The 27,475-nt window shown below is 39.0% G+C and overlaps 1 long non-coding RNA gene across 1 annotated transcript in view; it reads left to right on the plus strand.

Moving 5' to 3' along the window:
* Nucleotides 1-3,856: 3,856 nt before the first annotated feature.
* Nucleotides 3,857-27,475, plus strand: part of LOC145423189 (uncharacterized) — a 32,254-nt gene continuing 8,635 nt past the window's right edge. Inside the window, exons 1-3 of the long non-coding RNA XR_013904305.1 lie at nucleotides 3,857-3,959; nucleotides 5,183-5,294; nucleotides 5,415-5,465. This is a non-coding gene — a long non-coding RNA (uncharacterized LOC145423189). The remainder of the gene's footprint in view (nucleotides 3,960-5,182; nucleotides 5,295-5,414; nucleotides 5,466-27,475) is intronic.

Genomic DNA, 27,475 nt, shown 5'->3' on the forward strand with positions numbered 1-27,475 from the left:
CTTATGGGAAAAGAAAAGATACACCCTGAGGAACTGAGAGCTGAGAGACAAACAAAGGAGAGGCAAAGATGTGAGTTTTATTACTTTGTATCGAAACAATGATCAAAAATAATAACCTGCTACATGTCAGTATTTTAAAAGGTTACATTATTTCCTTTTGAATTCTATTCAGTTTTATTAATACAGCGCCAAATCACAACAGCAGTTGCCTCAGCGGGCTTTATATTGTAAAGTAAAGACCTTACAATAACACAGAAAAAACCCCTGACGATCAAACAACTTCCTTTGAACAAGCACTTGGCAACAGTGGGAAGGAAAACTTCTCTTTTAACAGGAAGAAACCTAGGGCAGCAGCAGGCTCAGGAAGGGGCAGCCATCTGGGGGTGAGGAGAGGGGTAGAGGATAAAAAAACATACTGTGGTAGCTAGCCAGAGATTAAAAATAACTAGTGATTAAATGCAGAGTGGTGTATGAACACATGGTGAAAGAGGTGAGTGAAGAAGAAACAGTCAGGGCATCATGGGAGGGCTCAAGCCATCTAGGCCTACTGCAGCAACTAAGAGTGAATACAGGGTCGCCTGATCCAGTCCCAACTATAAGCTTTACCAAAAACGAAGGTTTTAAAAAGCAGAGAGGATGTCTCATCCCCAAATCCATACTGGGAGCTGGTTCTGGGAGAAGGGCCTGAAAGCTGAAGGTTCTTCCAATGTCACCATTACGACACGTAGACGTAGCTCTTCTTTTTACTATCGAGTCTCAGTTACTTCACTGAACATGTATGTAACATATGTGTATGTTACAGATAAGGTATTCTAAACAAATACCCAATGAAAAAATGTAATGAAACTGAGGATATGATTGCTCCATGCATGCCTGCGTTCAGTAGCAGTGCCTGTAGTGTTTCTTACCATGTGGCGAGTTAGCTCTGCTAATACTGACAGTGATAACGAAACTCAGAACAATGTTATATATTGGTTTTATTGATACTTTTGACAAGATAAATTAAACCCATTTTCAGCCACAGGAATGTTGCCTCAAATGTCATCTCACATGCCCCCAGGAACAGACACTCCCCCACATCCCTTTAACTGTCAAGTGTGAGTGTTACACAGAGACGTATAGAAATGTACAGATGTAAGGTGATATTGCTGAACGTGCTGCTGTACTGTACACATGTATATACTTTCTCTTTGACTGGCCACGTTGCCATAATTACATTTGATTATCAATATCTGTCGGATCAACATCTGTAGCTATCGTTTCTAATCCACTGCACAGTTCTTACTGAATCCATCGATTTAAATATCAATTTTCCAGGAACCAGTTATCAAATGAACTGCATGAGTAGTACAAAGAAAGTATTGGCTTTAAACCAGGACATGATTAATTTTACGATGATGGAACAAAGCCAAGATGGCCAAACTTTTAGAACATGGAACATAAAACAGCTAGAAATATGACAGGGTGTGCTATGGATGGCCACTTCACACGTCTCATTTGGATGTCTCTGGATAAGAGGTTTCAGTTGAATTAAATGAATTTAAATAACCTCAGATTAAGCGTACTGCTAATTAAATTTTTTTTTGTACTGTACATTTTCCATTCTATCCGAAAGGTAAAATTAATCCCGGCTGAAGTGGGCTGAAACAGAGAGAGTGATATTTCTCTCCTAACACATCAGTGTTACATAAACCCAAGAAAACTCCCCGCGGTGACAGGAGAATCCCTTCATCCTATTTTATGATCCGCCCAAACAATTTTGGGTTTTACAAGGTTTCTTGTGCCTGAGGACATGGATCAAAGTAAGGTGCTACATCTCCTGCTAAAATGAATGATCTTGAAAGGGATAATCAAATAGAGACTCATCAAAATAGGAGATGGTGCTGGTAGCATTTGAAAAGCTTATTATACTTTTGTGATGGTCACTGCAAATTAATTGAAAATTTGAGTCTTTTGAAATGTAACGGGAGGCCGGCGCCTTAGGTCTAAGACCCCCCCCGTTCTAGGAAGTGAATACATAATTAGCATTCACCATGCAAAAAAAGTTTTGGTCACTTTATTGTTCTGTCTTCAATCTAAGCTCACGTGGATAATGGGGCTGCTTTAAAGCATCTGTTCTCTTTAGCAGCTGATGATGGCAAGAAAACATGCATCAAAGACTTTAAAGCCGAATCTCTCCTTCCATCACTCAGCAAACTCCTGCCTGATGTAAAGCATTTTTGTGACTCCTGTCTGTGAAAAGCGCTATAAAAATAAATAACGCTTTCTCGCTTGCTTGATCTCTTTAATGTGAGATGTGACACTGATGATGAGGAACATGTGCCGCATACAGCCCAGGGCCTCTATAAATCAAACTATAGACGTATCCTAGAGGACTGCAGTACAGAAACAGGGAGCACACTCCATATTTTGATGGATTATTGGTTTGATAATTTGATAGGATTAACGCAACTTTCTTTACATGCATGGGTCGCAGGCAACGGTTCCTGTTCCAGTTTGTTTTTGTTACAGTGTTATCCATTTTCCTTTATAATTATATGTCTGTTTGTATTTCCAATATATTAAATTATAATGAAATTCAAAATCATACACATGCACATTTTGGTTTCTTCTAGACTCATTCTAACTTTCTAACTTTTCCTTCTGGATTTTCCTGCAAGGATTATTGCATTACTAAAGTTTGAATTTATTCTTATGTTGTTTATTTAGAGCAGGAGAGTGCAACACTGATATACACCCATCCCCCCTCCCTTTCCAAATGCCTTTGATGCTTGTCCCCTCCCGGGGAAGATGGCGGTTGACTGGACCAGCGCAGATATGCTGCAGGACCGGACCCGCCCCTGTTGCTTGTCTTGTGTTTCTATGGTGTATTGATAGTCATGTGCTTTTTGTATGCGCTGAGGTGTTTTTTTTCTGTTCTCAAACTGATCTCCCTGTTGGAGCTCAGTCTGGGGGGAGATCTTTTTTCTCCTCGTCTTTCCTCATGTTGTGTATTTTCCATTGTTATACCTCTCTGACCTGTCTTCCCCATGTGATGTTTGTGTAATGTATGTATGGTTGGAAGGGTAAGATGGCGCTGGCACGGCTGGCAGCCTTAACCCGATTTCCCTCGGGATGAATAAAGTATGATCAATCAATCAATCAATCAATCAATCAATCAATCAATCAATCAATCAATCAATCAATCAATCAACATATAGTCCATGTGATAGAACTGGTCTGTTGGACCGCTTGCCAACGTGTGAAACTGCAGAGAACTAAGGCCTAAATTTTGATCTTCCCATCCTCTTATATTAGAAAGCATCATTTTTCAAGGTGTTATCCGTGGATCAAGCCATGAGAATGGTGGCCTGAGCTGTTAATAACCAGAGGTTTAAGTCATTGTGAGCTTTATAGCCTTCTTATTGACAAAGACGTTTTCAATTGCCTGAGAAATCACGATGCAGTAAGACTGTTTAGCCAAGGAGCCGCGCCCAAGCTTTTAATGTATTTACGAGGTCCATGAACTAAAATGACTTTGACACCCCTGTTTAAGAGTATTGTTATGTATATATATAGAGAGAGACAGGCATTACAAATGCTGTGGTGTACATATAAACAACATATGTATTATTTTTGGGAGTTTGATGGTTACAGGACCAGAGCTCAAGCATATGCTCTATTTTTTTCTATTAGGAATCCAAAGGACCCTTTTGATGGTCTTTTAATTAACAGAAGCACACGTAGTCGCAGAAACTAGGAAGGGGATGAGCTTTTAATAAAGATGAATCAGTCATGCAGCTTTCGTAGCCACCACTAAGAGGCAGTGACACACTAGATAGCTTACACAATGCACCTCCTATGTTTGCCCAGCTGTAGCTTGTGTGCTGTCATTACCCCAACCGCCCCACTTCCCCCCAAACTCCCAATCTCCCCATCCTCTTTACTATTGCCACTACTGAGCTAAGCATGAGATGAAGGTAAGTGATGATGAATAACAATCAGGGTCTTCCTAAACGGATACAAAAGGAAAAGCCAATATTAATGTGATTTTTTTTAATGTGCTAAATCTTTCATCATTCATTTCAATACAAATGTTGACAGAGCACATTGTAGCAGGGGCTCAAACACCACAATAATTAAACACTTACTTCAAATAGATATGTGAGCAAATGAATAGGACACCAACACGCATACACACGTGCAAAAATGACAAAGTAATCTCATCCATCCTGCTAAATTCTCTGCAGGAAAGTCATTAATGGTTTTAAATGAGGACGAGCTGCCACTGATAGAACTGATCCATGTGTGAAATGGAGTTAAGTGGATGAGGATGACAAGTGGAATATTTTATAGCCAATTCTCATTGCTCATGGTGGCAGTGTAAATGATGCTTTTTTGTCTAGGCCTACTGCTTGGTGGTTAACAAATGACACTGACAGCTCACATTTTACTTGTCTTTGACAAATATTCAAGAGTCATCTTCATCACATGACTTTTAAATCTCCATTGTCATCTGACAGAGGTGGTGCCGGTCACTTGTCACAGGTGAAGGAGGTAAAGCCGTCCAATATAATCCAACCAAACTTGTTACTTTGTGGGGAAACCTCGGCTCTGGAGGTTGTCTATTAATCACAGGGTTGGAGTACTTGAGGAGACAACACCTCCTCCTGTCAAAGTGTCCTTGAGCAAGAAATTGAACCCCGAGATCCTCCCACTGGGAAGGTCGGCGTCTTGCATAGCAATTCTGTCACCATTTGTGTGCCAATGTGTGATCAGAGGCCATTTGCAATCTTGTACTTTTGCTCCACTACATTTGAAGGAAAATAAATATTTTTTTATTCCACTTTCAGCTTCTCACGGGTTACTGTAAAAACTGTGGTTTTACATAAAATGCATTCCCACAAATTGTGCACATAAGTGAAACCATCTGAAAAAAGGGCCATTAAGAGTACTTTTACTTTTTATATGTTCATTTTACTTATATTCTTTTATATGTTTTTAAATACATTTCTACGTGCCTGACCTTTACCTGCAATTACGTTCAATCTGTAGTTTTGCACGGTCCACTCTTTACAAGCAAAACAGTCACATCACCATGTTACCAGTTACTGTATTAAACTTTCATTTTAAATACTTGAGACTTTAGGGTTAAAAAATAGATTTTTTAAAACATTTTTCTTCTTTTTGTTGGTCCTTTCAGGGTTTGCCATAGCATCCTCTGCAAGTCCTTCTTCACTACATCCATGAATCTTCTTTGTGGCCTTCCTGTTTTTCTTCTGCCTGGCAGCTCCGTCTTCAACATCCTTCATCCAGTATATGCACTATCCCTCCTCTGCACATGCCCAATCCATCTCAGCCTTGCCTCTCTGTGTCCCTGTGATATACTAATTCTAGTCCTTTCTCTTCTGGTCACTCCCAATGAAAATCTTCAGATGGACCCCAGGTGGTGCTCAAGCACCAGCCCTTCTGGTCTTTTTCACTTGGTAAGTTCAATTTTTTCAAGAGTTTTTTCCCTCAATTTCTATTTTATAATTTTACTTTTGGTCCGTGGCATCAGTTCCTAATTAAAAGCTTAAAAACCTCTTTGGCAATTCATTGTCATCGTAACCAGGTATGCACAAGAAAAGTCGTAAGGCGCAGCATTATGTGTCTGACCTGCTTTTATGACAATAAGGCGATGGTAGCATTTAGCCCAGATACACCCTTGCTTGTCACTGTTATGAAATTAAAATACTATTACAACATGTCAATACAGTTAAACATAAACAACAAGAGTCCACCATAAGCCTTTAAAAAGCAAGCTAGTCTGATTGAAAATGTACAAGTGAACTCTGTAAGGACCTTTGTGTGACAACAGAAAGAATTCATCAATGCAAATATTTGGATGTCAGAAACACTGGGCCTTGACTGATCCGCCTGGACTCCCACATGTCAACTTTTTCGGAATTTCCATTATTCTTTCACCATTTTCTTAGCTTACGGGTGTAGCCAAAAATCTCTTGGATTATTATGAACTCATGAGCACACACTGCGTCGGATGAAATCAAAGTACATACATCCAGTTGCAGTGGGTGTACAATAGTGATGTGTTGGTCATGAACGAAATGGCTCTTAGAGACGACTCTTTGAAGTGAACGATGCGAGCCGCACATTTTTTCTGCTTCACTCTGCACATGAGCCTTGTGCTTGCGCTGAGCAGAGGGGAAGGGGCGGTAGTTACACTCGAGGTAGCAGAGAAAGAGACCTAGGGACAACATCAAGAGACAACATCATCACTTTAGAAAGGTATAGTAATCATCCACAACTATTTTCAGTAGCAGATGATAAAGGATTCAGAAAGTTTATTCATGCAGTGAATCTTATGTATGCAATTCCAAGGAGGAAAACACTCTCCCAAAAAATCATCCCAGGCCTATATGACAGAGAAAGTGCATCTTCTTTTTGTTTTGCATATTTTTTGCACATATTTTATTGTGCTGTGGTTTGCAGTGTTTTCTGTTGTTTCACTTTAAATTTGTTTAAAAGGAAAAAGCTGAAAATTTAAATATTTAAAAATTTAAATGTAAATAGTTGGATTTTCTGTTTATAATTTATTTATTACATTTTATGTGTATTGAATAAATAAAAGTTTATTATATTTATTAATAAACATATATAAATAAAACCACGTTTGTTTTTTTTTAATTAGTAATTCGTTTTGTGCATAATTTTATATTGTTGTTGATAATAAATTAACTAAAGCAACAAAACAACCTGAAGAGCCGGTTGGGAGCCGAAAGAGCCGGCTCTTTTTAGTGAGTCGGTTCTCTAAAAAGAGCCGGAATTCCCATGTACAAGCGAACCACATGTCTCTAGCTGTGGGCCCTCTATGATGAAGAGCAATCTCTCAGAGCAGGCTGTATGTTACCAGCAAAATGAAAGAACTCCCAAAGTTCATGTGCAAGTGATTCTTTATCATTTTCCACTCTATATGAGGCCGTATAGTTTACAAAATTAACATAATGCTGTAAATAAGTCTTGAAAGTAGCGTTCGAAACTGAAATCCTGAGAAAAGCGTTTACCGGGGTCAGGTATAGTGATGGGATTTCCAGCTCTTTTTAGAGAACCGGCTCTTTCGGTTTGGCTCACTAAAAAGATCTGGCTCCTTCGACTCCGAACCGGCTCTTCAGGTTGTTTTGTTGCTTTAATTAATTTATTATTATCAATAATATAAAATTATGCACAAAAGGAATTACTAATGTAAAAAAAAAGTGGTTTTATTTATATATGTTTATATATAAATATATGCGGTGCCTAGAGACAAAACACGTACAAACTCCAAAAAGCACATACAAACTCCAAAACACATTTCTAGCATGAACTGAACTTCCAAAACAGTGCTACCTAGATCACTTAAATTACACAATTGAAAGCATGAAAGCACATGTGTATTGTTTGTGTATTTATACACAAGCATTCATATATAGTCAAATCCTTAAAAAAAAAAAAAAGTTCATTTACCTGTTATTACCACACACCAAATCCGGTCGTTGGTACTTGATGGCTTATGTAGCCACTGTCATGGTCCTGGGCCATGTGGGCCCAGTATTCTTAGTTTTCATGTATTTTTGTATTTTGTTCTTTATTTAGGCCATGCTTCCTGGGTTGATCTGTTACGTTGTTCCTTATGTGTTTTCCCTTCATGACTCTTACCCCCTGTGTGCCCCTCTGTGTATTTATAAGCCCTCGTCTCTCTTTGTGCTTTATTCTATGTTTTCCCCAGCCCGTTATGTCTGCGTTCTCCCCGTGCTTTCTCTCCTCCTGTTTGAACCTCTGCGTACTTCCTGCTTTACTTTGCCCATCTCCCATCAGTGTTACGTTCTCTCCTGCCGTGTCTTGTTATGATTATCAGTGTCACCTGTGTTCCCCGTGTGCATCCACTTCCCCTGATCATCCCTCATGTGTATTTAGTCTCTGTGTTTTGTACAGTCTGTGTCGCGTCGTCTGTGTTCCCACCCTCCGTGTTTCCATGCCTGGTCTGTTGTCTTCCAAGCCATAGCCTCACCATAGTTTGTTCCCAGTTTAGGTTTTTGTTTAGCCACGCCATCCCTGCTGTATTTGCACACCTTGTTTTCAGCCATATTAAAGGCTCGCCTTTTGTTAAAACTCACTCCCGTCTGCTCACTTGTGTACGCACCTGGGTCCATTACACGCATTCTCCACTCGGTCCGTCACAGCGGACCGTGACAGCCACTAGGTAACAAAAGCTCAACACATAAAATGTAATAAATAAATCAAATAATACAAAAATCAACTATTCACAATTCAACTTTTAACTATTTAAATTTTCAGCTTTTTCCTTTTACAAATTTAAAGTGAAACAACACAAAACACTGCAAACCACAACACAATTAAATATAAATTATAATGTGAAAACAAAAAGAACATGCATATTCTCTGTCATATGGGCCTGCATGAATAAACTTTCTGAATCCTTTATCATCTGCAACTGAAAATACTAGTTGTGGATGATTACTATACCTTTCTAATGTGACGTTGCTGTCCCTGGCTCTTTCTCTGTCTCTCCCTCCTGCTCTGTTCCTGTGCTACTGAGTGTAACTACCGCCCCCTGCCCAGCGTAAAGCACAAGTGCGAGAGAGAGGGTGAGAGAAAGAAAAAAAACCCCATGGCTCGCGATAAGGAGCCGGTTCGCGTCGTTCACGTCAAAGATCCGGCTCTAAGAGCCATTCCGTTCGTGACCGACACATCACTAGTCAGGTAAGGGAGCTGAAACCAGAACACTTGCCCCCTGCTGACCATTAGGAATAATGCAAGCTCAAGGTAGCTCTGCACTGGCTAAATTTATAGTTAATATAATTAATAGACAACAGAAAAATATATATTTTTTCAGATATTTCAATAGAGAGTTTAAAAAAAACACCTTTATTCTTTATTTAAACAGCAAAATTAAAAATATATATATTTTAAGTGTGCCCTGGCTGAGATAGACAGACAAACAACCAGCAGTGGCTGCATTAAATTAAATGTAAATACATTGTGGTAATTTTACTTTGATGTAACTAAAGCAAGTGAATGATCAGAATACTGTTTCCATATTTGTGTACATGTGCTTAGTAACTGATCATTATTCTCCTACACACACACACACACACACACACACACACACACACACACACACACACACACACACACACACACACACACACATATATCACCAGCACAATCGATCCAACAGGCTGACGCTCCTCATCCTCTCATCCCAGTGCCTCATGTTGGTCTCCGAGCAATTAGCCTGCTTGCATCCCAGTCAGTACACAGCACATATGTGGCTAATCTCTCTCTCTCTCTTCACTATCTCTCTTTCCTTTATCGATTCTTTTATCTCCCGCTGGACATGTTTCTTTCTTTCTTTTTGCTCAGAGCTTGACACACATAACTGGAGGTGTGACAGGTTTTTACAGCTTTTACACAAATACCCTTTATTTGCCTGTAAAGGGCTGTTGTTGGGAAGTCGGTAATGGATGTATGCGTCTAAGGCTGTCAAATCCTTGCCGTGTGTGTGTGTATAGGAATGTGTGGTGTGTGTGTATGTTGTTTGTGTAGGTGTGTGTTGCAGAGACATTTCTTTTGCAGAGCTGTCGTAAAAAATAGACATTCACTGCCCCAGAGAGAGAAGCCATTTCTGTTTCATAGACAAAAAGGTTTCTGGACTCTTTAGAGATAACAGCTTTATATGGGAATATATAGCAGTAATTGTCTCTGACAGCATGAGCTTCTTTATATGGTCTCCTTATGAAAGTGGGCAAATTGTATTTATTCACTATAGAATATACACTGAGTGACCACAAAAGCAGAACCCCCAACATAACAGTTCTGTAATAAATACCAAATAAAAGTTTAATGCTTCGTTTTTGTTCACGCAGTGTCAGAGAGCTGCTGATTCAGCTCTGTGCTCACATAAGCTGGAAGTTTATGGTCTTGTACTGGATGACTTTGACAAGTATTTTCTCATGTTTTGGGTTCACAGCGTATATGAAAGCTGCGCTCATAAAATAATATGAACAATTATAAGCAATCTAATATAAATCAGTACAGCAATAAGATACAACCTCTATGGTCCATCTATAGAAGCTGTATAGAGACATCCCAAGACAAATGACAGCACCAGTCATTTTTAGCATCAGTCACTTTATTGGTGGTGACTCACAGAGCTATGAAGTCTGCAGGGGAGAGAGTAAGGGTGGATGCACGGGCTGTTTGCCACAGGAGACTAAAGATTTTTAGTTTATCTCAGCTGTGACCCTGGTCATTACCTAACAAGTTGTTCATGATTATGAAACTATCCTCTGCGGGAAAAAATGGCAATATATAAGAGGTCCTCAAAGGTCCATATACATATGATTTTTTCAGAGTGGTTTATTGTTTCAGATTGTTGCTCTTTCAGTCCAGTCCTTCTGTAGTCTAAATCTAACCAAACCTGTGAAAGGATTTGTAGTTTAACTGATGAGTAAATGTAAAATACTACTTTTAGAATCAATTATTCTTTTCTTTGATCCAGTACAATTTACTGTTAAATAGCTGCAGACTGTAAAATGTAAGCATTTTATAAAATGTAAAGCAATTAATATGAGCTTTAATTCAGTGTTGTGGCTCTCTATGCTGGCCGGACAAATCTTGTGATTTGTTTGAGTTTTCTGACATTTTATCAACCAAACCATTCATGCTTTTTTTTTCTAGCAGAATATTTTTTTCATTTTATGAATGAATTTGGTGAATGCAAGCAACAAAACTACACACTGAAAAGTGTTTGTAAGTCTTCTGTGCAGACACAGAAAGAGTTCGGTGAAACCTTCAAGCTTGGGGACAAATGCGATTATATAGAAACAGCTCAGCCTCAACCCAGCAGGAACCTTTTGTCACAATATAGCTTAATGAATTGGAAAGAAGCGGAGATGCATTTAGTTTATAAACTTTGAACAAAGTAATCAATCCTTCTTTTTTTATTATTTTTTTTACGTTGCAGCCAAAAGACTAATGACAGTTGCCATCCAGCAGTAGAGTAAACACGACCAAGACTCCCTGCTGGCTGCTGCATGTGGTGACCTGGGAATGAAGGAGCACAGTCGTGCTGACTCTGTAAATCTGAACACCACAGAGGCAGACTTGTCACAGTGCCAACCATTCGATTTGTTTAGAGACACAATATGGCCATCTTGGCTGTGTTCTGGAAAAGACGCCAGGGGAGCCAGTACTTGCCAGCCAACTTTCTCTTGTCGCTCTTTCTCTCTTATTTTTCACTGCGAGACCACGCTCTGCGGGGAGCATTTGAAGAGGGAAATGCGTTTTCATGGTAGATTCAAAGCATTGATCAAACATACAGAGTTCTCTGAAATAATTCAACATTATGACACTTACATTGTCTTTTGCTTGATTTATGGCTCTCAGGCTCATAACATATTCATGTTTCAGTCTTTTTTTACAGTTCTCTGAAATATGATTGTGTTTATACACATTATTTAACTCTTTAATGCAAAACATCTTAATGAGCAAGCTTCTAGCAAGAAAAACCTCTTTGAATGATTTCTGCAATGACAAATAAAAGCCATTATCATTTTTACATAATGACTGCATTAACAGCTCTGATAACAGTGTTATCGCGAGTATCATCTGTCAGCCTTCTCTTCACTGCAACAATAGACGCTAATTACACCTGTCAGAAGAATTCAGCATTCACATAAATGTAGATAATGTCTGTCTGATAATTCAGCTCTGTCAATACTTGGATTTTTCACAATCTGGGCGCTACACACTGCACAGCAGCAAAGATAAAAGATAAAGACATGATACCAGTAATCATTAGCCATTCGGTCTGGTTTATGAGCACACATTTGAGCTCCCCTAAATATTAAAGGAATACATCCATCCATCCATACTCATGGAGTCTATCCTAGCTTTGAAAGAGCTCGAGATACACCCTGGACAGGCCACCGGTCCATCACGGGGTTACTTCAGAAAGACAAATAACTATCAATGCCCACAACTGTGTCCAGCCTCTATAGGTTCAACATTTAAATTACAAAACATATTTTACCTTCCTTATTACATCCTTGGTGCTGTCTAGCTAGACTTCTCTGCCCTAGGTTTCTCCCATAGACTGCACCTAAAAGACTGCTAACGTTAGGGTCTGACAAGTAAAGCTAATGCAGAAGTACCTGTATTATTTCTAATGACCATCAGGAGGCGACTCTGATGATTACGAGAAGACGTCCATTTGTCTGTACTTAAACAGAACTTGTTTCTCCTTAGCCTTTAACCATACAACATTTTTTCCTGATGAGTGTATGTTAATTTTAAATTTGAAGTAATATATGGTGTTGATTTAATAAATTATGGTCGCCATTAGAGTCCCAAAGGAGGATAAATGATTATGCTTTACCAGGTGACTAATGCTAGTGTATGAGTGCGCTTGTCCTTCGCTTTCTGGTGGAGGCAAAAACCATCAGCTTGAGGGTTCCCAGCAGGACTTTGTTAACCAATGAGTCTAAATATTGCTCTTTTCTCCACTTATCTGTGCATTTTTTGTAGTGATTTCTATTATGTCAACTGGAACTCAGGTTCACCTAGCAGAGAGTAAGCACAGCTCTTGGTCATCATTAATGGCGAACATGTTGCAGTAAGTTGTGCATGTCAATTTGAATACTGCTGCAAATTATCAGACACACCGAGAACCATTCAGTGGTCATTAAGTGCAGCCCAAGGTTTCAGTAAGTCTTTATGATGAGTGGTCATTTTTCAAATATGACAAAAGAATGAATGGATCCATTCACGTTGGCAGCAAAGCCTGTGTGTCATTCACATGATGGAAAAGTACAATACCAATATCAGATAGATGATATATCATCTTAGTCACCAGGTCAGTGCTTAATGGGGCCTTGTGAAAGATGATGTATATGTGCGTATAGCAAAAGTGAACTTTATGAAAGTGACAATGCGTTCTTTCATAGCTGTGTTTCTATTATGAAGGTAATCAGTGGTAGACAGTAAGAAAAACTCTCAAAAATTAATACAAATGTGTACGGCAACAGTTTATGTTCCCTTGTTTCCTTTCCCATTAATCATCTTGTGACCTCCCACATTTACTTGTGACCCTTAGAGGGGACTTACAATCAGGTTGGAAATCGGTGGACTAAGCTAGCCGACTTTATGCTTTACTTTCTGCTGATTTGGTACTTCGGAATAACCGATTAGAATAATCACATCAGATAGTCCTTTACCTTTGATACCTAAAGCACATACCATAACACATTTCAAATGTTTTATTGCACTGGCACTTTTCATTCAGGAAAGGATCCTAATAGTAATGCCATTGCACTTATTTGGATACAGATTTACCTCTCTATCCTTCCACAGACAGCCTGCATGTGATGTTTTTTTTATTAAACAAAAAGTGTAACTGTCAGAGACAGCTCGTGTCTGTTGACTGCAGAAACCATAAAAAACAGAATGCAATATGTTTCTCAAATGTCAAGCGCAAATCTCAGAGAGGCAACGGAGACCTTTTCTTTCAATGCTGCATTCAGGCTGGAAGAAAATTAAATGATTTCATGACCCACCGTTCTGTATTTCTGTAAAAATGCTGCAGGAGGTCAACATTTGCATGGATGTTATCTATATGAGGGCATGGTGATTCTTTGGTTCGGAAGCTTTTTTTTGTGTTGTTGCAATTTTGTTGTTTTCTTTCATGTTCTTTCCAACAACTCAATTTTCATCTGATGAAACCTAAAGTAAGTGTGGTGGTTTTCCACCGAGGAGGCAGACTTTGGAATCTGGAGACCTGAATGGAAAAAGAAAGTGAAGGAACGAAAAAGTACATTTAAAAACTGGAGGAAGTCGAAGAGTAAACTTTCTGTTTACCACGAGTGTGTTCTGCTAGAATAATTGCCACGGAGAAAGATATGAAAAGGTGTGTCAAGTGTGACCTAATTAGCTACAGCAGAGACTTTAACGCTGCAGACTGTCTCTCAAGTGAATTGCCATCGAAGAGATTGCTGAACTGAACTACCTGTATGAGTCAGTGGAGAAAAACATGCAGCTTCTTTCATTTAGGAGTTTTAAAAATGTTGTTCTGCTACAAAGGAAACAGCACTGATCATTAGAATATTAGAGATACTGAGATTAAAGGTCAGGAAGTTTAATATAATACAGCTGATCAATAACAATTTAGAATCCAGCTTCTCTATTAAACAGATTACAATCTTTCTCCTACCTTTTTCACCTATTCTTTCTCAACCACTTCATCTGTTTTTATTTACTTATTTTTACTCATCTCTTCATCTACATTAAAAGCATCATTAAAATGTCTTAATTGTTCTCCTCTTGTCTTGGCAGAGGTTTATCTCTGTAATAGGCTCACTATTGAACAATCACTGGTAGTTGAACAGTAATGAACTGTTATGTGACCTGTGGTGTGTGAGTAATTGATTCTGAAAGCAGTGTTTGTGGGCACAATGTGTGTCTGCAGGGTGAGCAGGCACTGTGTAAAAAGCAGCTGTTGTTAAGGCTCAAGAGTGTCGTTGCCGTACCAGCCTATAGATGGTGATGCTGCACTTCCTGCTGTTCTCAAAATAAGCCTCGATCTGACTTTGCTTGGGGCTTTAAGTGATCATCCCTCCTCAAACAAAGAGACAGCTGTGGTCAAAAACAGCAGATGCCCATGCCATATAGATTCAGATTTGCTATGTTGTGTTTGGGGATTATCAGATTATCATGGTTTATTTTACTGTTCTCTGCCTCCAACTTCATACTGCTGCTCATTCTTTTAGCATTGCTCTCACACAGTACCTGTAACCGTTTCCTCAAACTGACCAGTGACTAATTAGCTAGCAAACGTTCAGTGGACATCTTTAACAGGTGTGCATCAGACTGTTGTAAGAGTGATATTCTGTATTTTAAGACTTTGCAGCATGGACTCTTTCTTTTCTTTCACAAACAAAAAACAAAAAAAAACAGAACACTGTTTTCTATTTTTTATTCAAGTTGCTAAAATTAGCAGGCCATGCTAATTTGGCTCATTAAGAACAACTGTTAAAGTGCAACCTGAGGAACTCAAATGCAGGACACAGATGAATGATTTTAACAAGTTTCAGCTAAGTGCAACAGATTATGCTCAAGATCAGTTTTTCTAGAAGCAAAGACTTCAATTAGGTAAATGCCCTTAGGTAGGTATTCATGTGGGTATTTTTACTTTTCCAGCACAGGTTCAAGCTTCCAGTTTTCCATAGACCAGAGATAGACAGGTCTCCAACTGAAGGAATGCGAGAGTGGGTCAGGCAGGTTATTATTGTGGTACCACAGGATGGAGAAGGTAAGCTCAGGTAAGGACAAAAGGTGAGCGCAGCAAAGCAGAAGTATTTGGCCTGAGTTATACTACAACATGAGTACAATGACAAAGTTGCAATAAGTGGAGAGAAGAGCAAGTTTTGTGATGAGTCCTCCCTGGACCACACCCACTCCTCTAAGAGAGTGCTTAGTGCCAGCCACACACACAGCTACACAGAGAGAGGAGAGCAAGAGAGAGTAAAAGGACACAAGAATGCTAGAAGGCAGGTCCTCACCTGAAGGATGGGTGGACCATGACAACAACACCTATTGTTATTTTTAAAAGCAACATCTAACAGCTTCATGCAACTAAAACACCTCCTCCAAATTATACTTTTGCAACTGGAGCTGAATTTGTGTTTCATAATTTAATATTTTCAAGTATCTGGTATTTCTAACTCTCATATCTTTTTCTTGTATGAAAGTGAAGCACACTGCCTGAAATTACAAACACTGTTTCCAAGTATACACCAGTATATTGCTAGAGAAAGGTCATGCTCATTTCTACCTCTATATTTTCATTCTGGGATTCTACCAGAGCTTTACTTTATTCAAAGGTTTTAAAAAAAAAAAAAAAATCTTTATTTGTATCATACTACATGTTATTTGGCCCAGTGGTTGAGCCTCTGTGTGCTGAAGGAGGCAATATCAGCTCTCAGCTCTTTAATGCCCACCAGCCTCAAAACCAACTGTCTTCTGATTAGCCAAATGGCCTACGGGAAGAACACAGTGCTTATGATGTGGGGGAAACTTTTCTAAAGTAGTGATAGGATAGAGTTCGCTGGATTCTGTTCACCTAAAATATTAATTTGGATTTGTTTACTGACTCACCTTACCTCACCTTTACCTTGTGAAGGTAAAGAAGTGGACTACTGCGCAATGGACCGAATCTCAACCCAGTTCAGCGTGCATTTTAATTTCCGAAGACAAAGCCAAAGGCTGGACGACCCACAGAATAAACAACTGAAGATAGCTGAATGAAAGGCCTGAAAAACAAAAGAAAGAAAAACATCCTTCAGGGTTCTCTGGGTTTCAGACTTCAGGCAGGAATTTCCTCTAAAGTGTTTTTTTTGCAAAGTATTAAAAAAAGCTCCACTTTAATTATGACTATGTTCATTTTTCCAACTGCATTCAAACTGCAGAATGTAACTGTGAATAAACATGGCTGTAATTACTCAGTACCCCCCCACCCCCATAATTTGAATCTAATACGGAGCCATAAAGAGCAGAAACAATTAAAAATTCTTTCTCTGTCAAAGCATGTTAAAGCCAGACTGCACGTATGCAGCTACCATTTTACATTTTAAACATTAATTAGCTGAAAATGTTGAGTAATGTGGAAAAGAAGCATCAATCAGCTGACACAATCCAAAGTTGCTGGCTAGATATAAAAGTATTGTTTTCTGTAACTTGCTCTGAAGTTGAAGACCCCTTTTCTTTCAAAACTATTTAACCAAAAATTATTTATGGGTTAAAAGGCTTGTCTATTGCTACCTACAGAAAAAAAACGCCCCATTAATTTTGTCCTTTTTATCCAATGTTCCTTTCTGATGGTGTAGTGTAAAGTATTAGTATACATTAACCTCCCAGGTTCACCTCTTTCATTGTCTCTTCACTATAAGGCTGTAGTGAGGTTCTGCCTTCAGCACAGATGGTGAATGACATCAAACTATGGGGACCATTCAGGCTTTTGGCCAAATGCTTTTCTTTGTGTGGGCAGGTAAACTGTTTGCTGAGTGATGTGAAATGACAAGAGGCCAGACACGATGAACACAATAATTTCCTGATGGCTGGATCATTGAATAAAGATGCTGTCATCTTGGCTCTTGCAGTAAACAAGCAATTGTTTTAGAAAGTTAAAAAAGAGAACTAATCGGATGGAGAGCTTGTAATTTCAGTTGGAGCAGTCTGCAGTGTTTGCTCTGCAGTTTTTATTGTATTCAGGGATGTGAAAAGGGGCCGAAATGGATTTGATTGCTTGTGCTTTTAGAAGTGATGAAATGATTCACAACACATCCGATGACATTAGGTTATTGTGACCGTTAGTTTGGCTTCTCTGGGATGAGTGGTACATACTGAAGTGCATCACAACCTTGCTTGAATATCTGTGTGACGCCAGTTCCAGCTAAGTTCAATAAAGCAACATCCACCTAACCGCCTCTAAGAGAACTAGCGGTATGAGCTGGTATACATTTTCTGGACAGTAAAATAAAGTAAATTAAGTAAGGTTTATTTGTAATGCATATTGCACAGACAAAACAACAATGTGTCTGACACTATTACCAACATACCAGCATTAGTTCTTATGGTACTTCTCCTGTTAACTCCCACTAAGTCTCCTAAAGGGTCAGAACAGTGACATCATGAAATTGCATATAAACAGCATGCTGTTATTTCTCAAGCTGTAAAATCTGGCCCCTCATCAGTTTGCCTTGGAAGTCCACACAGCTCCTGGAATCACTAGGGCAAACAAACCCCTCCACTAGAGAAGGTGGCAATTCACTAATGATTGGGTGGGCTCTCCCTTAGAGATAGGATGACGAGGCTGGTCAATCAGGAGGGCCCAAAGTAAAGCTGCTACTCATCCACATCAAAAGGAGCTAGTTGAAATGGGTCAGGCATCTAGTAAGGAGCCCTCCTAGATGGGGTATTCTGGGGATGTGTTACCTCCAGTATCCTCCCTGAATGAACTCAAGTAGGTGGTCTGGGAGCGGGAGGTGTAGGTTTCCCTAGTTTGTCTGCTGCCTGCATGACCCAGACCCACACATGGATGGATGCTATTAGGGTGTCAATACTCCACATACCATAAACATGAAAAGTTAATTACATATTTTACATATTTCAAATGACACACTTAACTTAACTTAAGAAAATTGCTGTATTATCTATACGTCGCAACATGAAGCTGGTCTGAACACAGCCGTCCACAGGCAGTAAAAACAGTATATATAAAATCTATGTTGACATTCAGTGAGGAAGCATGTAAAAAATTTCATATGCATTTCAAAGACCTGTTTATAAGAATGAATCCTTCCATATATTATCATTCTATGGCTCTTAGAAAAGATCTGAGAAGTAAAATTGGTGAAAATCTGAAGTGAAAGTTGCTCAAGGAGAAAATTCGTTGTACTTGTTTATAAAAAGTACAGGGTAGCCAACCTCCCCAGCACTTAATGAATGCTTGACTGAGTGGAGCAATTACAGGGGATAGCTCCATTAAGCCATTTACATTTGCTCAAAGTTAGATTGCCTTTAATTTACTCTATTTGGAAAACTTGACAAAAATAAAGGCATGCATATTATGGAAATTACCCATCTGCATGTAGATGTTTAAAAAAAATCTCTCTAGTGTCCACATGTTTGCTGTACTGTATGCTCGCATGTGAATAACAAGCTGTTATCACTCATATAGTTCATATGGTAAATGCTGAAGCAGCTCTAATATGTTATTCATAAAGCTTATTTGAGGTTGTTTCCATATAAATAAAGTATAGTTACAGTTATAGATACTTCCCGCTCGAATCTACCACAAAGAAAACTGTTGATGGTGTTTGTGGATATCCCTTACTTATCGGGATATTGTTTTGCTATGGATTCTTTTTTAAATTGAAGTTTTCCCTCCATCATGTTGGGGTCATCTCAGATGTTTCAGCAACAATCATTTGAAAACCGCAGTACTAGGAATGTAAACAAATGCGAATTTATTGGATATGAGCAGATAATGCGCTCTGTGCAGAAGCATGAAAGGACCATGACTTTCCATGATTCGCCATAAAATAAACAAACAGACCACAGGCAAATAACACCGAGGTGGTTTATGTGTAATATTTAGACATTTTGTGAGGTTCATCCTCACTAAAGCTGGATTTGTTATGCAATGGAAAATAGCTTTGGATTTGTGTTTTTTTACGTTATGATATGATGTTGAAGCCTGCACCCTGTCTGAGCTGACAGTAGGAAGTGATGAAGTTTCAAGTTTGAGACCAAAAGCATAGACTGTTTATAAAGGATAGACATAGTCAGCTTGACCACTGCCACCATTTTTTTTATTTTCAGAGAGGATGCACTTCTAAGTTAACAGGTAAGCTTGTTTAACAAGCTGTATTCATAAAGTGCATTTGATTATCATTTTAATACTCCCCAAGCCTGAAACGCAAACTCTTGGAAGTTTGGGAAAGTTTCTCTTTGCTTAAAATTCCCCTCAAATGTGCTTTTTTGTAAGCCTTTACAAACTGTACTGTGGTTACAAAGTCATGCCTCACTTCTTTATATTTTGTTTGAAAAATGATAAATTGGTAAAGTGATTTATTAATTTATTGGCATTTATTGACAACAAGCTTGGAAGTCATGATCGCCTTTATTCTTCAGCAAAGCTTGAACTCTCCTAGGGAAGCTTTGATGTAATTTCTCTGCAGAAATTATTCTCTAGTCTTCCTCTGAGACATTAAAAGATCTTCTTTGCATGTTGGCTGTCTTTTGTTCCATTCTTTGTCAGCACTACTTCAATAACGTTGAGGTCCAGGGTCCGGGGAGGCCAATCCATAACTGACAATGTTCCACGATGCATGTATTTTTTAAAATCCACATTATATGTCATGCTGAAAAATGAGGGTGTTGCATATTGATACTCTTATGTCATTTGACATACCTTAGCCTTTTCTCCACATTTGCTTTCCATTGAGACAAAGTGTGATGAGGGTTCAGTGAACAGTAAATGGATCAACCTCTCAAGTCCTGCATTAGGTCTTTGCTGGATTTTGCCTCCTATTTCTTAAGGACTTGGCTTTCAGATACTATTGATCTACTGTAGATAGATTTTTAGACCTGCAAATTCGTCTTTTGCCGCTTGTCCAGTCCCGTCAAACATTTGTATGGCCACACTGCACACCATGCCTAGATAAGCCAAGTTTTCAGCTAACAGCTGCTTGTTGATACAAAAATTCTACTCTATGACTGTCAAACTGTGTCATGATTGGCATTTTTCATAGATTCAACTAAAGAAATGAGAACAAATTATGTGTTTTTGTGATATGGTGCTGGTAATGAAGTGCCTGAGGACAAAATGTAAAACTGGTTCTTTGTCTTTTATGTGTAGACACAGCACTTGCCCCTGCTTTGAATTAGGCCCCTTTTTATGCTCGAACAATTCAAAAAAATAACTCACTTCAGGTATAATCGGAACACATACACAAGCAGATATATTTGTGGCATACATGGATACAGACAGTGGCTTTGTGTTACACCCCCACAGACAGCGCCGCCCTTTAAGCCATCGGCAAAAACGGACAAAATTATATTCATTCCTTTTTAAAATGGAAATAGTTGAGATTCATGCTTCTGTACGTTTGTAGGCACCTTGTTTTGTCGTTAGCCATCATCTTCAAGTAATGTTCATAATTGAGTGACGCTTTTCCTCGCTTCACTCAAACTTAGTGTCAAGGCAACTGATGTTAGAGGTACAAATACTCGTCAGAACATATGGTATAATGAGGTGAGGGGGGGTAGGATGAGTTGTTCTGACACTAGAGCGTGATTTTAATTACTCTGCATAGGAGGTGTCAAGTGCTACCTAAATGCTTCTGAGGCAGGCGGCAGATCTGTTGAAGGTGTTATGATGAAAGTATAGAAATGCTGACAGTATAACAGAGCGACTTATAGTACACAGTTGATTTCAGCACACACATTCCCTCAGGATGTGCTAACCTCACACAGCTATGCTGTTTATGCTATTGTGCATGACCTCACACAGATGATCCCATCAAGAATGACTACAAAGCGCTGTCAAAGCAGTCTGAAAATTGACTTTTAGGTGGGATAAAAAAATATTTGCAAAAGCAGGATAATCAAAACTCCGAGTATGGGTCGATATTATTTGCCTTCCACTTCCATTGTCCTTATCTGTATCTAATATCTGTAAAATAGATCCATTATAATGTTTTTTTTTTTTTTAAATCTACTGCTTATTTAACACTTCATTAAAGTTTAATCCAGTGAAATCTATAAGTTGTTTAGTAGATGCTACTGATGGTACAAAACCAAAGCATGAGCCGGTGTAAGCGGGAAACATTAAGCCTGCCTCCATGTGCCACACAGGCAGAGATGGGCAAATTGATTCAGGGAAAATTCTGAATGTGCTTTCAGCAATATGATGTTCAGCACTGATGTGGGCTTGTGGGCTATATTTTGTTCAGCGGTGGTGATTAAAAGCCTTTTGAGTCACGAGAATTACCGCGTATGCCTCTCACCCTAATGCTCAGCCAAGAAAATGATCTACCTGAGATTTTTTTCCCTTTTCCTTCCTTAGACCTATGCACTCAGGTTTGTTTCTCTCCAGCTTTTCTGTAATCTCTTAGGTAGTCCCTTGTCAAATTCTCAGCAAATTTATCATCCATTCTTTTTCTCCTTTGCCATTAGGGAGAGACACATTACACTGCACAGACTTTAAACTGCTGCCAGAAGAAAGAAGGGATAGAAACAGACGGAGGAGGGTGCATTAAAGACTTGAGAAGTGCTTGGGATAAATAATCATATTTCTATGCACCCACGATGCTGGAAAAGCACCATCTGGGACAGGCCGTGGATTTGCATTACAATATAAATGGGAAGTTGCTGGAGCTGAAAGGGTGATGTGAAGTCATTCAGCCAGCCCCCTCATACTGACAGGTCGCATCTCCCTTCCCCACACCAGGCAGCAGGCAGGCGCAAGGCACTTTGTCGGTGTGCGGTACGCTGGCGCACTTTTGTCGCTCGACTGCCCCTCCCCTGCATCCCCCACATCCTCCACCTTGTCTTTTTTTAAACATGCACGCTCATCTTTTTTCAAATGCCACATCTCCACACACATGCAGCAGCTTGATGGTGTATGCACCAGTGTCTTCGCTTTCAGATGTGATCTTCAGTGAACCTTCAGAGCGTCACTCAAATGCGAGTAGGTGCACAGGAAACAAGGAGACGAACACAGAGGAGGTGGTGTGAGAGGTGGTGTTTGTGGCATATAGACAGATAATAAAACTACTATATGTATCCTCATACATAAACTCTGCCCACACTTTAAGACAGAACAGTCAGCTCATCTTTCCGGGCCTGCAGTTTTTGCCAGTGCCCAAAACATGCAAATGCATTTTCCATATTCAATTTTGCGAGTCAAGGGGCAAAGGCGATTTATGCATGTTTTATTGCATCTTGTATATTTCTGCATTCTCTCCCACCTTTAGGCCCTCTATTAATTTCCATTTTAAGAAGTTTTTGCATGATTGAACACAGGTTCATTCCCCTGATTTTGACAGTACACCAACAGATTCTGAATACTTCATGGAGGATGGCACCACTTTGCATGACAGAGCAATGTTGGCATCAAAGAGCTGTGAATAAGCATCATGTTCAAATGACTGATTTCTGCTGTAGCCTGAGTCAGAGGATGCACTGAACCTGCTGAAATGGTCTATAAGTGGTATATTGTGTTTACTGGTGCAACCAAGAGATTATGTAAAAAGGATGAACTTGTTGATTTTGACACATTACGATTTTTCTGTTTTTCCCTTAGTGATTGTTACTTATGCTTGTCTGATCCAATATTCAGGCAGGAAGATTTAAACCCTCGCCTTTCTCATGAAACTTTAAAAATCACACTTGCTGCAGCACACATTCTGACAACATACAAGATCCTTCTGTTTATCATTTTTGGTTCTGGTATAAGAACATCTTTCACAAGCTTCCACTATTTAAATATGCATAGCAAAACTACATCACTTGAAAGAAGGAGAGATGCCAGTGTTGCAGTTCTCACACTCAACATGAGTCACACGAAATGCGCATTAAGTGTTTTAACTAAATAAAGCTTAGTTTGCCAAAGAACAGATTAACCCAAAAAAGTGAAGGGAAAGAGAATTTTTGTGCAGTTTCAGAGTTTCTTTCTCTTTGTAACTTTCTTGCCATAGCAAATGTAGTTTAAAAAACTGAGAACCAAGTTATGAAATGAAGCACTGATATATGTAACTAATATATAGGTTTAAAAACAGGACATACAAAGTCAACAAGGAGAAAAAACTGGGATCTGAGTAAAATCACAGGAGGCAATAATGTGGATGCTTACTTTTCTTGATGTGCATGACTCCACTTCTACCCTATATGATACCCACAGGATACAGAAAGAGGATGAAAAAATGGGTAGAAAATCATTACAAAAAAGTTCAGTGTAAGTTTTAAAAATATTGATTAACATCTGCTATTTTACCACAAAAAACTGGATATCAGAGTAAAAAAAGCACTTTCTCTGTAAAAATTTTCACCTTGCAGCTATACTTCTGTGAAAAAAAGGAAAGTTTGTCACATGATAGGTCTCAGTTTCTTTGTTAAAGCTTCTTTTGTCCATACGTATAAGGTCGACGTCTTAGAGCTGCCCGTGGGACTGACTTGTTTACTGTCTAAAAGTGTTCTTGAAGATAAAACAGAAATGTCTGATTTTATGACCAAACAAATGTCACCAAAGGTGTCAAGCTTAGCGTCACCTTGCGTAACCCTGTGTTTCTAGTTTTTGTGCGGAGGTTAGGTAAACAACTCAAGCTCCTTTAAATATCTTTCAGTTGAAATATCTCTCGCTGAGAATCAGTCGTGACAAAAGCTACCAAGTGATTTCTTATGATACCTGCCGTGCTATCTGCTAATTTGCAAGTGATGATGTTTCATTTAAGAGAAAAATATGATGTGAAATGTGTAGACAAAGTCGTGGTTAGAACTGGGAAACAGAAAATGACTGCATTTTGATTTATCTGAAGTGAAGTAGCAGTGGGAGGCTCAGGTACAAAGGTGATGCTGGTGACTTTTTCCAGGTCTATTCATTTTGTCTGTCCGCAGCTGTGTAGACCTTTCGTTCTACTGTCCCATTGTTTTCTGCTGCGAATCCCTCAAAGTTCTTCCATCAAAAAAAAAAAAAAAAGGAGAAAAAAGAAAAAAAGAGAAAAAGGCTGGATAATAGCAGCCTTTGTTGGATGTGGCTTTGAAATATCACACATTAATGGATGCCATTTTAGAAGTGCGGTTGCTGTTAAGTATGAATAAATTGTGATAAACGTTGCATGGAGAGATAATATTCGTTAAAACGCACGGAAGCGGAGATACATAGATTCAACCTTCAACCAAAAGAAAAAAGAAAAATCAAGGAGCTGGAAAAAAGAGTAAAAGCACAATTATTTTTTCAGGCTTCAGAACAATAAAAGAACAGAGCAACCTTCTTACAGCACCAGCTAATTTTCCATAATGTTCACGCTGATTGTCAGCTCAACTATTTTGCATTTTCTTACCTCACATCTATCTAAGCCACATTTCTTTCCCCCCCCTTTTTTAAACAAAGGCTGGAGAATCAAACACCTTACATTCGTTTTGGGATTGTGTTTTCTTTTGTTGTGTCTTATCAAAGGATCAAAAAAGTCATAAATACAGACTGTGCAATGGCACTGAACAGCATGTATGTGCTACTGATAGATGTGAGCAGACAAGCTCTGAGAATTCAACAACAAAACCTAAACTGAAATCAAAAGAGATACAAAAATATAAAATACTTTCCCTGAAAAGTCTTTACTTCACATCCTCGTGAAACTACAGGAACCCTTGCAGTCATTATCAAACTTGTACATTGTCCACTAATTACACGGCAATAAAGCTCCCACGTTCAGTTTTCTTCTGAAAAGTTTTCAAGTTGAAGTGGTCCACTTCTCTTTACTGTGCCTGGGATTTTGTGTCAGCTCAGCTGGTGCTATTCTCAGAGCTATATTAATTGTTAGCTCGCTCTTTGATTTGCTTCATTTAAAAGGTCTTTGGTTAATTTAACGGATCGTGGAGTGAGCTTTTCAAAGTACTGCTGGGTATAGAAATTACAAAGAGTAATCATACATCATTAATCTAAAAATACTTGCTTTTCTTTAAATTGGTTCCGCTTCAGGATGACATTTGAGCACATTACAAGCAGACTGAAGTTCAAACAAACTTAAAAGGTGTCATTTCTGTCATGGCCGAGTCCTCTACATCCCATTACAGGTACTAAATCTTCCTTGATTGACTTCACTCAGCTGCCTCTCATTGTCCTGATTACTCCTCAGCTGCTGGCAAACTGTTCCAGTTTATTTGGACCTGATGCTGCATTCAAGCGAGGCCGACAGAGTGGAACGACTGCACAAACCTCTGCTGTTTCAGCTTGTTATGTGCTACATTAGTTCAGGATGTTTAAATAATAAAAAAATGGTACATTGTTATATTAATACAGTATCCTAAAGATACTGAAAATACTTGTACATCTGGTCCTTTCATCCAGATTGAAGTCATTCAGATTAAAGCGTTTGGATCAGCTGGGACTGGAGTTTGCATGCGGCCACACTTTTACCATCAGGTGCAAAAGTTCAATATACGTCATGAGCTCATCCTCCCAGGTGGACGTCTTTTCTCTGTTGCTTGTTTTTGATCAGCTCCCAGAAGAAAAGTATCTGTTGGTCAGCACAGCAGTTGCCGTTAATGTGTTGCACTTAATTGTTTGAGAGTTTTTATTAAACACAAACTCACAGCAGAGAACAATTTCAGTGTTTTTGTAGAAAGAGGGGTGACATTTACCCTCGCAGATGCAATATTGAGATCATGCAAAGAAAGAACACCTCCAGACAATAATCAGATTAAATCATTTGCAATTATTCTTATCGGATTATGAAAAGTTTTATTCCACCCTTCATTGGTTTGGTCCTGTTTATTCTAATTAAGGTGTTTATATTTTGGCATTTATACTAATTTAGCCAGTGTTGTCTGGTAATGGGATAAATATCTGAAATATGAGAGAATATTTTATGCCAAGTGCAGTGCAGCAGGACAAAACTGAGCAAAGGTGAACTTGACATTAACAGGATTTGAATTAAAACCAAAATGACACGATTAAAGCTTAACTTGCCAGCTGTTTATTTACCATGGAGGTAAATGGGACACCATGAAACTTTCACTGCTTGATCATCAGCTTTTTGTGATTCAATCAAACATTTAGTGCAACATTCTTCTCTTTAGTTTTCTTGCTTCAACTAATTTAAACCTGTTCTGAAGCCCATTTGACCATTGTTTCTCTCCTTGGATCATTCATGACCTACAGCCTAAACTTTAAGTTTACAGTTGATAACTTTTGGTTATATTTGCTGTACCCTTGTGGTTCCTGCTCATTTTTATTTATACACATTATACATTCGATTGGTAAAACCTTGTCATCCTTGGGTGCGCTTTTTTAAAAGGACACATAAATGATACAAACGCATATCACCAAGCAGCACAGCCAGATAACAGCAGTAGTTTTAATACGGCATCAAAGATTCACAACTTTACAAACAGGCACTTCAAGGGAGAATTTATTGCTTTTGCAGCGTTTGTTTGCCGTCAGCTTGGCACGGAAGTAGCTCGCCACTTCTGTGTTCAAACTTCATTGTGACGGGCCCGAAACGCCACCATATCAATCATTTTACACAAACAGGCCAGCGACTTTCATTTCCAAACTCAAATGCACAGTGATTGGTTTTCATTAATTAATTAATTTCCCCGCTTTGAAGTCCTTTTCATTGTGATGATGAAGGCTGAAGAGCGCATTATGGTGTCTCAAAGAAAAGTAGCTGTGGAATGAATAATACCTAAAAAGTTTCTTTTTCCTTTCTTAGAAAAAAAAAAAGAGCAGTGCCGAAAGCTGTGCTCTGTTGGAAGCAAAGTAGAATTGCTGAGATGTACAGTGCAAGACTGTACTCAGTGGTTTAACTGCACTGTGATTTTGCGTGTGTGTGTATTTGTGTGTGCGCACTTGTGCGGGTGATTGCAGAGTCCTGCTACACTCGTAGCAGGCTCACACTCATAAATCAATGTCGTGTTTTATTTAGAGACATGGCCAGCTCTCGCCCAGTGAACCCCCCCTCCCCCACATCTCCCCGGGTAAAGACAGCACACACGAGCAACAGCAGTCGTGGCTTTTGTTATCAGCCGAATCATCACAGGAGTCCCCACAATTTCCTCCCCCCCCCCCCCCCCTTTTGTTCTCTTACTCTTCTGCCTTTCATTTTCGACCCAGCATCCCATTCCATTACCTTCAACTGTGACATTTACTCACTCT

Source organism: Astatotilapia calliptera, chromosome 20 (assembly GCF_964374335.1).
Source record: "Astatotilapia calliptera chromosome 20, fAstCal68.1, whole genome shotgun sequence".
Taxonomy (NCBI): Eukaryota; Metazoa; Chordata; class Actinopteri; order Cichliformes; family Cichlidae; genus Astatotilapia; species Astatotilapia calliptera.